General features: G+C 37.4%; 1 protein-coding gene across 1 annotated transcript in view; it reads left to right on the top strand.

Annotated features, from left to right (window-relative positions):
* LOC105229162 (ATPase inhibitor, mitochondrial) overlaps positions 1-12,971 on the top strand; it is a 576,424-nt gene extending 563,453 nt beyond the window's left edge. Inside the window, exon 4 of the transcript XR_007422400.1 lies at positions 12,959-12,971. The gene's annotated coding sequence lies outside the window, so the exon portion shown is untranslated. The remainder of the gene's footprint in view (positions 1-12,958) is intronic.
* The last annotated feature ends 378 nt before the right edge of the window (positions 12,972-13,349 follow it).

Here is a 13,349-nt window from a genome sequence, read left to right as displayed (position 1 = left end):
ACCAACGTATTTAATGAACCAGTTCGGGTCAAATTTGATCTTGATTGACAGAGGCTTTTGCGACTTTCCTTAAACGGAGTATTTTTTCGTATTACTGAACCAACATTGAAGTGAGTGTGATCGAAAAATCACTTAGTCCCAGCATACTTCTGAACGTAACCGATCATTATGTGATTGGCATTTCGAAGTTCTTGCAACTAAAAAATTAGCACAATTGGCAACACTGTCTTTACACAACTTAGCGGGTGGGTTGCACATTTTTCAGTCGCTTAAGTTGTACCAACTTTACACGTAAAAGTAGCAGTGCCTAGCAGCTAGATGACTTGCTTACTGGCTATTCGACTGCCTCTGCCTGCCTTCTTGCTTGGCTTTTTGGCTGCTCGCTTGCTAACTTGGGTGATGACAAACTTTTTTATGGCAACACTTTTGCAAGAAGCATAACTTTCGCTTATAAGAAAATTTTATTCGCCGGTTACTTTGTCACCATTTATTTTCATATACGAGTAAGCACATACACATACACACATACACCGTAAGGATACTCACATTGCAGTGTCGTAATCTCGCGTTATCCCACTCTAAAATTATAGTTTTCTTTTTAGAGTATTTATTCGCTGCTGGGCTTTGGCTTTCAACGCTTCATTTTCTTCAAACCCATTGACTTTCGCAGACATACACAGACACACCCGCACACAGATATACTATACATACTGGTACGTATAAAGCTCGTATTTGCGCTGCATTTTTATTGCAGCACTAACGAGTGAAGTTGCAAAAAACAAACTGACGAAATGGCAAAATGGCAAAAGTCGTGGAGGTAAACAGAAGATATACTGCCAAATGCCTGGATAACTGACAAATGATGCACACTTTGCGGCTACAATGTTTGCTTGGCACATCATTGTGTTACATTCTTTATGAGCAGCCAACAGCGCTATGCCAAATATTTTAGACAGTTCTTAAACAAAAATAGGATAATAATAAATAAACATATGGATAGATCATCACAGATATTGAAACATTCAAGATCAAAACCTGTTTAACTAGTTAATTAATTCACCTATTGTTGGGTGAAAAAATGTAGAAATATAGAGAACTAGAGAACCCGGCGAGCTCTGTTTTGAAAACATATAAGCAGGTTTTGGAAATTATTAAGTCCTTTTGTAAGGAACAACGAATATAATATTGAAATATTTTAAGGATCCTTTATATCTATTATAGCGCAGAGGTCATACTTTTCAGCTAAGGACCTTGCGGTACACGATATTTTCTGCTTAATTATCAGGCGCAAGAACAAATAACTCAGATGGTTTTTTGTCCATTGAACATACCGCATATAATTGACCATGCGAAAAACATGGATATTCCAGTTTCAACCACGAACTTTAAAAGGCTGACCTTGCGATTTGTTAATGGTCATTACGAATGACGGAATCGGAAATTGAAGTATTTTCAACAAAAACGGCATATCGGTTGGGATCATCGGGATACTCCAAAACAAAACTTCCTCACCTTCGAATTTTCCTTTGAGTATTGTCACACAAATCACATCGTGGCATATCACGGTTTTTTTGGTTCATGTTTCGTTGCATTATTACCACGGAGCCAGACTTACCCAAGGAGTTTAAATATTTAATTGATTAGTTAGTGGCTTCATCTTCATTCATTACTTGCCAATAGATTTACGTGGTTAGTAATGATGTTTGTGAACAGTTTGTTGATGAGTTCGTCTTTCGATGAGACAAAGTTACAGAAATTATTAGGAAATTAAATCAGGCCGGTTGTTTTATCAACAGGTACTCAACCAGTACCGATAGCCAACCATTACTCAAAGAAGCTCTCAGCATATTTATTATTAAGCAATGCAGCTTCCATGATTTTCAGGTGAACTTTTTTCAAATAGTCCCATAAATTTGATGATTTGTGACAAACGTTTATTTCATCAGCAGTCGTTGATCTGGGAATCGCCGGCGAAAATCACCAGACAATAGAATTACTCGTATTGCTTATCTAAAACATCTCGAGACATTGTGTAGATCAATGTTTGGTTAACTGCTTCAATTGCTCGTTTATACATCATTGTGCATTCATGATGATTTTCGATGATTTTATAACTTTGGACATTGCTGAGTTTTTTTCCAATAACATTAGATCTTACCAGTTCCACCGGGGGCATACAGGAAATACTCCACCATTTCCGTCGTTAATTGACTTCATTAATATACCATAAACTTCCTTTTGTTGAGGAATCAAGAGGGATACATTCATTTGAACTGCTGAATCTAATAACTGGTGATAAAATCACGCTCTAGTTTCAATTCTCGTTTCAATGTGTCATTCATTTCACGATTTGGCGCAGGCATTCCTAACCTGACTAATAAACTATTTTACAAGATGTCTTCGAACAAGAGTAAAGCCCGATTTTATGTATCTCTTCATTTATCTCAAGATCGTCATTTCTGGAGCTGATACGAATTTGAAGTAAAACATCTTATTACATATTGTCATTGTATTGTGCCACAGGTTCGATGGATTCGATGGAAAGCATGTCGCATTATGGAGAACAGTGTCCGTATCTGACTTGGAGATTGCAGAGATAATGACTTCAACGATTGTGGTATCCCAATAGGTATCGTTTTCTAGTAAATTGAGTTTTCCACATGCAGCATGATGTGATGAGAATATTATACCATTAACAGTCCGTACTGTTTCAAATGACCTTGGCCCCACACATTTACCAACAACAACCGCACTGAACTGTATACATACTACCAAGAGCATCAGTAGAATGCACTTCCGGATAACCAGAAACTGCTTCGTCCTCTTGCTTCCGTAGTTAAAATTTCTTCAATGAGGCATTCCAAAGGTAAAAACGTGGCATCTCCGAGTAAAGCAAAGTTCGTGGTAACGGATTGCTTTGGCAGATCATACTTTGAGCAACATTCGAAGCAGCATTCGATGCCAAAAACCGATCCTAATATGTCTTGCATGTTTTAAAAAAGTGGAAATATGGAAAAATCCAACTGTTGTCGTCACTGTTGTGGTAGTTCGATCATTATCGTCTGGTGATCGACGCCGATAAAGTGGATAACCATTGTTGCTAGTTAGTGGATATACATGGTAGATCGATATATTCCTCAGAACGCAATTTGGCTTGGTTAATAAAAAAAAGGCTTCCTTTCTAATTTGACGAACATTTCGACGCAAAGCTGTTGAAATCATCAACGAAAACGCCACAAATAATTGTTATCATTTTAAAGAATTATCAAGTAATAGGCGTAATAATCGAGTTTTAATATTTCGTATCTATCTATATTTTTTAGCATAGTTATAAAGAGGTTAGGTTTTAATTCGACTGCCAGTAATTTGTCCAACTTGGTTTTTTTTATTATAAACTAAAACTAAACAATGTAGAATGTATTACTCATAGATTACTCATAATACCCATCTTGTCTTTGCCAAGACCTCAGCGGGTATGGTAACGCGTCATATGGACGATGATAGATACGCAGTACCTCGACATGTAAGCACAATGGCAAATTAATTTTCTTACTAAGGCAGCACACTTGATGGAGGTTTTCTTGTGCGGCGTACATTATCCGCGTTTTGATCTCTGTTGTTCGCTCGAAGATGATTGAGAAGCCCGAAGTCGAGTCGTGGTAACGCGGCATTTTTAACGGGAAATTTCTTGTTATTCATCGTCTTAGTCGCGGCATTGTAATGATGATTATAACAAGTCTGTTTTTGAAATAATAAATATTCAAATTGTTCTTACATACATGAATTCTGAACAAATGATTATGATTTGAAAAAAAATGTTTGCATTTATGAATTGAACTGACTTTTAACATAAAAGAACATATCCCATATCCGTCCCAGGTTTTAAGCTATCTCTCCACCAATTTTCCAAATGGAGTCAGCCGTTCTTTTTCTATATGTAGATTGATTTCTTAATTTCTAAAAATATAAATTAAATATTAGATATGTCGATACTTTGAATATTAAACCAGGATGTATAATTTTTGAAAACAAAAAACAAAATCAAAGTAGTATGGAACGCAACGAAAGTTAAGATAAAGAAATTAAAGAAAAACTAATTTACTGGCAATCTCAGATTCTTCCAGTTCGTCACCTGTAAACTTTTTCGGCATCCATAAAAACCAAAATAACCACCTTTAAATTTAGCGATCAAGTTTGGCATTTTTGTCATAATAATTCAACTAAAATAAGATGAATTTCGTCTAAGTTTTTCTCCATATTAAAATAAGTAAGAAGAGATCTCCGAAAAAACTTTTTTCTATCACAAACTTCGACATATCTGAGTGTTAACAGGATCCACATAAGCACTTGATTCGGATCGTTAGTTTGTATCGCAGCTATATGCTATATTGGTTCGATGTCAGCGGTTTCAACACAAATGAGCAGCTTTTTTGCGAAAAGAAGATGTGTCAAAATTTCAGATCGATGTCTCAAAAGCTGAGTGGCTAGTTCGCGTATTGCGTATATACACACAGACGAACGAACATACAGTCAGGCAGACAAACATGACTAAATCGATTCAGCTTGGCACTTCGATCATTTATATATACATACATATATTTCATAGGGTCTCCGGCATAACATTCAACTCACGGCATCTCTTGGCAACTGCACACCAAACGTAGTTATATACGCAATTATTATTGGGGATAAGTAACCGAATTTAGAGCTCTCCACATTAATTTTGCATATTATTTCGTTCCGTGAGCTGTTTCCATTAATAAGTTTAAATAACTACTACTTAGTATTAAAATCCCTACCATTCCGTAGCAGAGTGTTATGGCCTTACGGACATGCCGCTTTAAAATGTACCTATGCATTCAAAAGAAGTACCAAGGATTTGAAAGCAATGAAATTTTATTAATAATCACGATTTGTCTCAGACAATTGAGACACTTCTGGAACTCCTTACAAAATTTCGAAAAACCAAAACGCCATTTTCGAAAATCGCGCACTGAAAAGAGGTTTCAAAATATATGTATTAAGTCTAAATGCTTTTTAAGTGAAAATTTAATACAAATACGCTTGATTAATACAAACATTTAAATTGCTTTACGCTAAGCCTTTCATCGATTCACTAATCACGAACAACAAATATATCCAAACATTTGTACATACAAACAAACTATTAGGTATGTACAAAATCATTGAATTCCTTTGCACGCCTTTATCGTAAATTGTTCGAATATCTCGCTTAACTACCAACGGCGCGGCAAAAGACTTCTGCGAGTTGTTGGCAATGATAAAGCCACTAATAATAACTGGAATGAACTCTTAATGATGCACTAAAACCACGCCTCAGATGGCCTGTAAACTTTTCGCTTTGGTATTTATACTCGTAATTATGTATAATGCACGTAATCGCAAGAAAGAAATACCGAAGCAGAAAATCTGTTGCCAGTTTGAACAGTAAAATGGGTTAAGTATGCAGCATTTTGATGCTTTATTAGCCGATTAAAGTTGCTTTGTGTTCAAATGGAATAATGTGTGGTTGAAATACAAATTCCTTCTGGCAAAGTTAACGGTTCGTAATTAATTACTTTGGTGGGAGCAGTGGTTGTTGGAAGATCCCAAATTAAACAATTTATTTTTAGATGAGTTCTTTGAAGGTAAAGTACGAATTTTTGATCAAGAGGCCGTTATCTCAACGAAACAGCTATTCATAATGTTTTTTACACCGTTCATTGATTATTCGATAATTTGGCATACAAGGTCACATATTTACTTTGAAATAATAAGATTTGTTCAAAGAAGTTTTTTTTCGATTGATAAAGTTGTATTTATTATTTTATTTTATTTTATTTCCAGTTGTATTAGTCAATTGAAGTTTAGTAACCAGTCTTGACAGTCCCACCGTTTGCGAGGGCGAGGGCGCAAATCAGCGATTGAAGAACTTCGTTTTGATGTAGATTGTGGCTGGATGCCGGGGTGAACGCCAGGATTTGGTGATAGAATCTGTGTCCCATCACGAATCCTACACCGAATTAGCGCTCCTTTATATGTCCACTGTAGAAAGTCCCACAAGGACCTACTCGTCTCAGTCCTTGTCACATTCATCGCACTTCTTGGACGGTGATGAACTCAGACAATGAAGAGACCGGACATTCTAGGTGCATGCTCTTAAATCGTAATCCTTAATGCGTTTGCCAGGATCTTCATTAAAAGGGTGGTCTCTCGTCCGAGGCTGTTGTTTATTCTTTATTAGTTGGCTTTTTTACGTGGCGGGTCCCAAACCCAGCGCATTACCCTAGGGAGGGATTGTTCGCTATCTTACTTTAACTCGTCTTCAAACGGATGTTCTTTGGCTACCCAGAGAATACTTGGTCTAAAACGGGAAGTCGTGAGTTGCCATATGTAAAAGAATCGTTTCTAGCCACTCCCAAGTGAATGCCAATCAGAGAACTTTACATACTTGCGTGAATTTCTACACATGACTACATCCTCCAAATGACATATATACATAGATGATATAACAAACCTAGTAATTAAGTTTACTTTCTTTCGTCCATTGCCACTGGTTTGTAAAGTAAACTGATATCTATTCATTCATCTTAATGATGTCTTCCCTCTGAGAGGTGATGGAATTTTAAAAACAAAGCTTCGTCGAAAAAGCAAACCTACAATTTGGTTTTTTATACTGTGTTCGAGGAAACTGTTGCTGTTACATAAATTCGAACTCAACTGAAATTGTTGCTTTTGTGGCGCTTTTGAATATTACAGCATACTGCTGGTTGCTGCGAAGAGATGGTTGGCCTTAACAAAGTAACGACAACACAATGAATACATATCTACTCATTTACTATGTTTATAAGCATGTATACACCGATATTACAGTTTTTTTGTAAGCAACCAGTTTTTTCTTTGTGCTATAATTCTAAGGATGTTCATGTCCTCTCGCCAAATAACACTCTGCACATACAACCTTTACCCTTTTTTGTTGTGTTAGCCGTCGGTGACTGGCCATCGTGTTAATTCAATCGTGTGGCCGGCCATGAGGCCGTGCGTGATTCATTGGCTTTCCGACACAGAAGCACAATAGAACAAAGCTTGCAAGCAGGCATACTTGCATACATTCATAGACGCATATATACGGGTGTGTATATTCATTAAAATCAGATGACAGTGTTGGTGTAGTCGGCACGCAACAGTCCGCACTTGCTTCGTTTCACCGTTCAGATTCAGTTACTCTTGCCGCCGAAAACAAAGGTGGGTGTTGCAGGATAGTGACCCGGTGTAGCTTGTTGCTTTGTTTCAGTAATATTTCAGTTTGTGGCAAATCTATTTGTCTATCAGCGTATGCAACAATTGCCGCATGGTCAGCCAAGGAGTAGTTGCGAAAAAGTTTAATACAAGGTGGGAGTTAGCCAACGGCTCTAAATGTGTTGGCAGCGCATACGTGTGGTGCGAGTTAGCGTGTGCAGCTAACCAACCGATTCGGTGTTCGACGAGTCAATCAGCCCTGTAGCTTGTTAACAAATAGACAACAGCGGTCGACAAACAAAAATATAAACCTGCTACTAAATTGGACGATGCAAACATGATTTCAAAGGCCACACTTCAGTTCACTTTGTGCTCTGCCTGCCTGCATATGAATGTGTACTTGCTTGGTATAGCTGTACATATAAAGGATTTCCAGTGAGTTAATTCCGGGAAAATACTAATTCGATGCATTTAAGTACCAAAGCTGCTTTTTTGTGTTTCTCAAAAATGAGTTTCATATTTTGCTATGCATTCATCCTTTGAAGTCTGGGTTGGATAACAGTAAAAGCTAAAGCTAGCTTCATTTCCTGGCCTATAGTAGGGAAACAAGAATTCAAATGGTTACAATTACAATATTTAAATGCCGAACGAAAATTTTCAGGCAGAATTTTAAAGCTTTTTCACTCAAGAATCGATTGCAAACTCGTGAGGGTAACACAATTTAGCTGCAGATGACTAGCATTATACTTCAGTTTCCGGTCAGAAGATTTGGAAAATCTCAAATAACCTTTGGTTTGAGCAACTTTATAAATACCAGTAGAAACTATGCGTGATGCTATTGATGGATGACAGAATTATTTGAGGACCTTCGGGAAGGCAAAAAGTGACTATTTCGAATAAGATATGTGCGATGCTTTGATCTTTCTAAAGTAGTTGCGGTCTTCCTGTTCCTCTGCTTTCCGCGGTGGATACTGCGTTGAATACTCTCAGACCTGATGTGTTTCAATCCATTCGGACGACATGACCTAGCCAGCATAGCCGCTGTCTCTTATTTCACTGAACTATGCCGATGTCGTCGTTTCCTCAACTGCAGTATTCGCGGTTGTCAATGCTCAAAGGACCACAAATCTTCCGCAAAATCTTTCTCTCGAAACCTTATAACACCGACTCATCAGATGTTGTCATTGTCGAAGCCTCTGTCCCATATAGTAGGATGGTGACGGGCGACCCTATGCACTAAGTAAAATTAACTTAATTAAAAATTTATCAAAGTTTAATTTTTATAACTGGCTGAACTTGTAACGGAGCTTATGGCAGGTCTATGGTAAGTAATACTAACTTTAACTAGAATATTCTCAAAGTTTCAAGAAATTTCATCGACGCACTCTCGAGTTGTTAACCTCAAAGTGATGCTGCTTTTGCTATTTTTGCTTACAACTTTTTTTATAGTAGGAGGAAACATCGAAAGCCGGACTTTAATCCGCTAAACCTAACCTACTCACATCTCATGTCTCTTCCGTGGGACCACTGGACAAAATATTATTTCATGGGAGAGAAGACGACATTTAAGTCTCCCCTATCGTACGGACCGACTGACGCCTAATCTCTTGTAAATACCTCGGTCTTATCATAATTAGAGATGCCGCACATAATGCAGTAAAATTTTCCACCATAGCGTGGTTTTCAGCTTTTCCCTTATAATTGAACAACTGAAGCAATGAAAGAGTACGTAATCAGAGTCTTCTATACGCTCTGTGCACGGCGGACAATATGGATTAAAGTCATGACGATATTTGAATTGGTAGCTTCTAAGCACCCATGGCCACTGAGTATCTACGTCAGTTGGAGATCCAGGTCCCCATGTTGTCTATCTAACCACGAATGTACCATATGTTCGGAATCAGTCTGTGGGTCCACCGTCTTTTGGATAAAGTTTGCCACCGTTGCTGCCACATTGCGATGCTTTTGATTTTCTCCTCTCTTTTCGCTGCGGTAGACGTCTCTTGTAACTCATATATTCGTGCGAATTCGTCTTCCTGGATGTCAATCGGTGCCATACGGGCTAATACCTCAGCAGCGTCATTTGATATGGTTCGGAAAGCACTTATCACCCGTATTGCAGAAAGTCTATACAAGTTTAAGTTTTAAGAGTTTCATCGGTCAGTTGTTTGTTAACTATACGTTATAATTGTCCGATTTAAACAATTTTTTTGGAAGATTGTAGTGATATTAGGGAAAACAGCTTCGCGAACGTTGGGTGCCACGATACGTCTATCTATGTGTCAAACCTATTCGACTCTTAAGAGCAATCTAGAATAGAGGTACCGAACTTTCAAAATATTTAGCCAGCGTCGCATAGAAAAAACCGAAACCGATATAATATACAAGTATACAGTTTTCTTAACCCCCCTATTATCATAGATCTTTACTGCCCTTGTGCTTCTTTATTCAATATTTGAAAAAAATTAAATTTTGTTCGGACACGATATGAACCTCCGCTCAACCGATCGATAGTTACATACTCCAAGCACTTGATTTTGTAGAACGCCGCTTCCTAATTGTTTAATTAGAAGATTGCTCTCATTCCACCGTACAATTTTGCATGTCAAACATATATTTATAATATATATATGTACATAAATACTTAAATATTTAATAATGTTCTGTCTGCAAATGACACGCAAGTGGGCGGGAGAACTCTGTTGCTTACCTACATAATTGCGTTACATACCATAGATAGCAGTGCTTGTCGTGCAACGCCTCCCATCCTCCTTTTGCATTTCATGTTTTATTTAATATTACTTGTTGTTATAACAAGACAATTTGCAATTATGTGGCGCGAACAAGATAGCCAAATGGTGATAGTTGACATAAACTCATTTTTTTAATTTGCCGCAAGCGTGTGCACACGGTAATGTACATATAAATATGTAGTGAAGTGAAGTGTGAAGTTTTTTAAGCGTTGAGTATTTTGTCAGGAGAGGTTCAATTGACCTATGTTCAAGCTGCTCACTAATTTCGTGGTCTGATGTGGCATCCATATATGTTTCCTCTCATATGAGTTGTGTGTGCTAACTCTTAATATAGACCGTCAGCTGTAACAGATCTCGAGAGGACCTTGACTAGTTCCCATAATATAATAATTTTTTTCGTCCACTCTACTTACTATAGTTCTTAATATATCGGCCTTCACAGAGCATTGAATTTTTTAATGGTTTGCTTGTTATGAAACATTTGAGCTATACCCCTTAAAGATCACTGCTGAAACATTGTTTTAAACAACTTTCCATATATTATCTCTCTTCGAAGGAAATTCATTGACTTGCAAAGTTTATTTAACGTGGTTAGAATTATCCGATTTAGGTGAAATATGCACCCTTTTGTTCAATAACTTATCTTTTTGAAGGAACTTTCATTCTGCCGCTATCTTAAAAACCCTAGTATTGTGAAAAAATATGCACAATAGAATTTGACAAGCTGCCATAGACAGGAATAGGCAGTAATCACTTGTTGGCAGGCACAGATCTTAAAGTAGATGCATAAGAACCTTCCAACTAAGCTCCCGAAGCATGTGGCCTGGTGTGAGGACTAACGTCATCACATAACTTTATTTTATTACCATTTGTTATGGAGTTTTCTTATAATTAAAACTGAAAACTTAAATTAAAATATACATGAATGTGACTACGTAGTGTTGCGCTTGAATGACGTCTGCATCGCGTGACTGTTTAACCATGAGCGAGTTGTAGAAGAAATAAAAGTTCTTGCGCTAATTGTAAGAATTGAACAGTTATAACGTTAGGGATATTCCCTTAAATGTTGATGTGAAAAGAAAACGAAGAGTAATAGCATATGAAATTGTGCTGGCAGATGTTTTAGGTCTGTCTTGTTGGAACACAATAGGAGGGGATAATGACCAAAGTTGTCTGGTTCTGGGCAATTGCTGCTTTTAGACGTTACAATTACATAATTAAGAGTTTGTACGTCATAGAAGAGCTTATAACAGCTAATTCCTTGTCAATACTCCACTTAGCAAAACCTTTCTTAACGTCAATCTTGGTTTGCGCCGGCTCACTACGTTTCGATAATTTTTGCTAATCGTGGTTTTTGCCGAGTCATCAAATATATGTGTGCTCTAGCGTTGGCCTGATGGAAGACTGCTTTTCCCCTTTCTGTTGATCAGTTCTGGCCGTTTTTTTTAGATTGCTTGCTTCAATCTCATCAGTTGTTGGCAGTAAATTGTAGAATCAATCGTTTAACCAGGAAGTGGATAATTTGATGAGATTGTTAGATTCCTTATCGATGTCATGGCTGCTTATGTGACGGTCCTGGTCAATCTTTTCCATAACTTCATCGATTTTGTCAACGTTAGGTCGACCAGAGCGAGGTGCATCATTCACATCGAAATTCCCAGAACGGAAGCGAGCGAAACAGTGTTGTGCTACACGAACTAATACAGAACCGTCTACTTGTTTATAGAAATTTTTCATAATGTAGCGGGTTTCTTCGTTATTTGCACTCATTTTTGTACAACTGTAACTAAATTTCCCCGAATTTAATTTTTGGTCAAGTGAAACTTAAAATCTCACCATTCCAACACTATATAGTATGACGCAATGTGGTTGGTAGCACTGAAGATATACGCCTGCAACGACATCCATTGACAAAATACGAAAAGAAATATAAATCCGTATTCAATTATGAACTACATTACTTCAATTTAGTCTGATTTGCTTGGACACCGCCTACACAATGCAGAACAATTGTGCTTAAAAAGTAATGCCTCTTAAATTACGAGTAAAGCTTTGTCAGACAGTCTAACAACCTTGTCTATGTTCTTCGCTTATTTCGCGGTTGTAAAACTTTTCACATTTCTATCGAATTTTAATTCAATTTCATTTAACCTTGTGCTGCGTCTCAAATTGTCGTTTATTATCACAAAACATGGAAAGCATATCCTTTGCCAGATCCTTGTTACGGCGACAACAAAAATAAATGACAACTCCAACAACTGTCGTTGGAAAACCAATAAAAAAGTAAGGCAGAAGGAAAAAGTCATAAAAATCTGCTGTGCACGCGGACAAGGATCACGTAAATTGTACGCACGAACGCATCCTCAATGCGGCCGCCATTAACGAGATAGCCTACCCCGCAACTCATCCACATAGCAGCAAGCGGGGCTAACAGACCAGCAGGCTTTTCCGCTGTTAAGCCAACCGAACTGACTTAAATGGCTGGTCTAGTTAAGCTGCTGCGTCACACCGCAACAATTGTTGCCTACGTCTAAGCTGCTGCATTTTATTCACACACATACATACATATACATTGTATAGGTATAGGTGGGCGGTGTGGTATTATAGTATGTGCGTTTATTTCGGAGCATCGTTAAATAATTGAATTGTGGCCTTAGCATAAAAACAATGCAAGCATTAGCGCCATTTAACATAACAACAATTGAGCGTTCACTTTATCTGCGCTCGGTGCGTGGGAGGGACTTGTTTGTTGTTTGTCCGCTGAAAGTTAAACATTTCAATGGTTTAATTACGTATTAAAATATTTATTAAATTGACTATAAGAAGCGAGTAAATATTATACTTAGATAATAGGAATTGCACGAGATTTATTAAATAAACGAATCGTATAGAAAGTGAAAGGGGGTAGGTGGCATTCATTTAAAAATTATTGGGGAATATTCATTTGAAATTTGTATAGATAACAGATTATATTTATTTTCGATCTAACAATTCCAAATTAGGACGCACAAATATAGATATGATGGGGTAACTAATCCATGTAGACCTCTGCTGTATGGCTTAATTAGCGAAAGAGTGAACAAGAAGAAGGGTGAGCTTCTCTACAACCTGGAGGTCGCTAAAATCTATTTGCCATACTTTCGGCCAGAAAAAAAAAAGGAGTATGTATGTACCTTTCTGGCCCATTTCATCAACACTTGCAGAATGCTCATGATGATTAAAGAAAATGAGAAACAACATAGCATACTAAGCCTCATAGAGATCAGTGACGAAATAATCGCAATGGTAACAAGTTAGTTGAAAGAATAAAATGTTAACTATTTTGTCTATTAGATAGTGTCTATTAAAAAGGCCTGC

The sequence above is a fragment of the Bactrocera dorsalis genome, chromosome 3, assembly GCF_023373825.1.
Source record: "Bactrocera dorsalis isolate Fly_Bdor chromosome 3, ASM2337382v1, whole genome shotgun sequence".
NCBI lineage: Eukaryota > Metazoa > Arthropoda > Insecta > Diptera > Tephritidae > Bactrocera > Bactrocera dorsalis.
The sequence above is the reverse complement of the archived record's forward strand: the minus strand, read 5'-3'. Positions and strand labels throughout refer to the sequence as shown.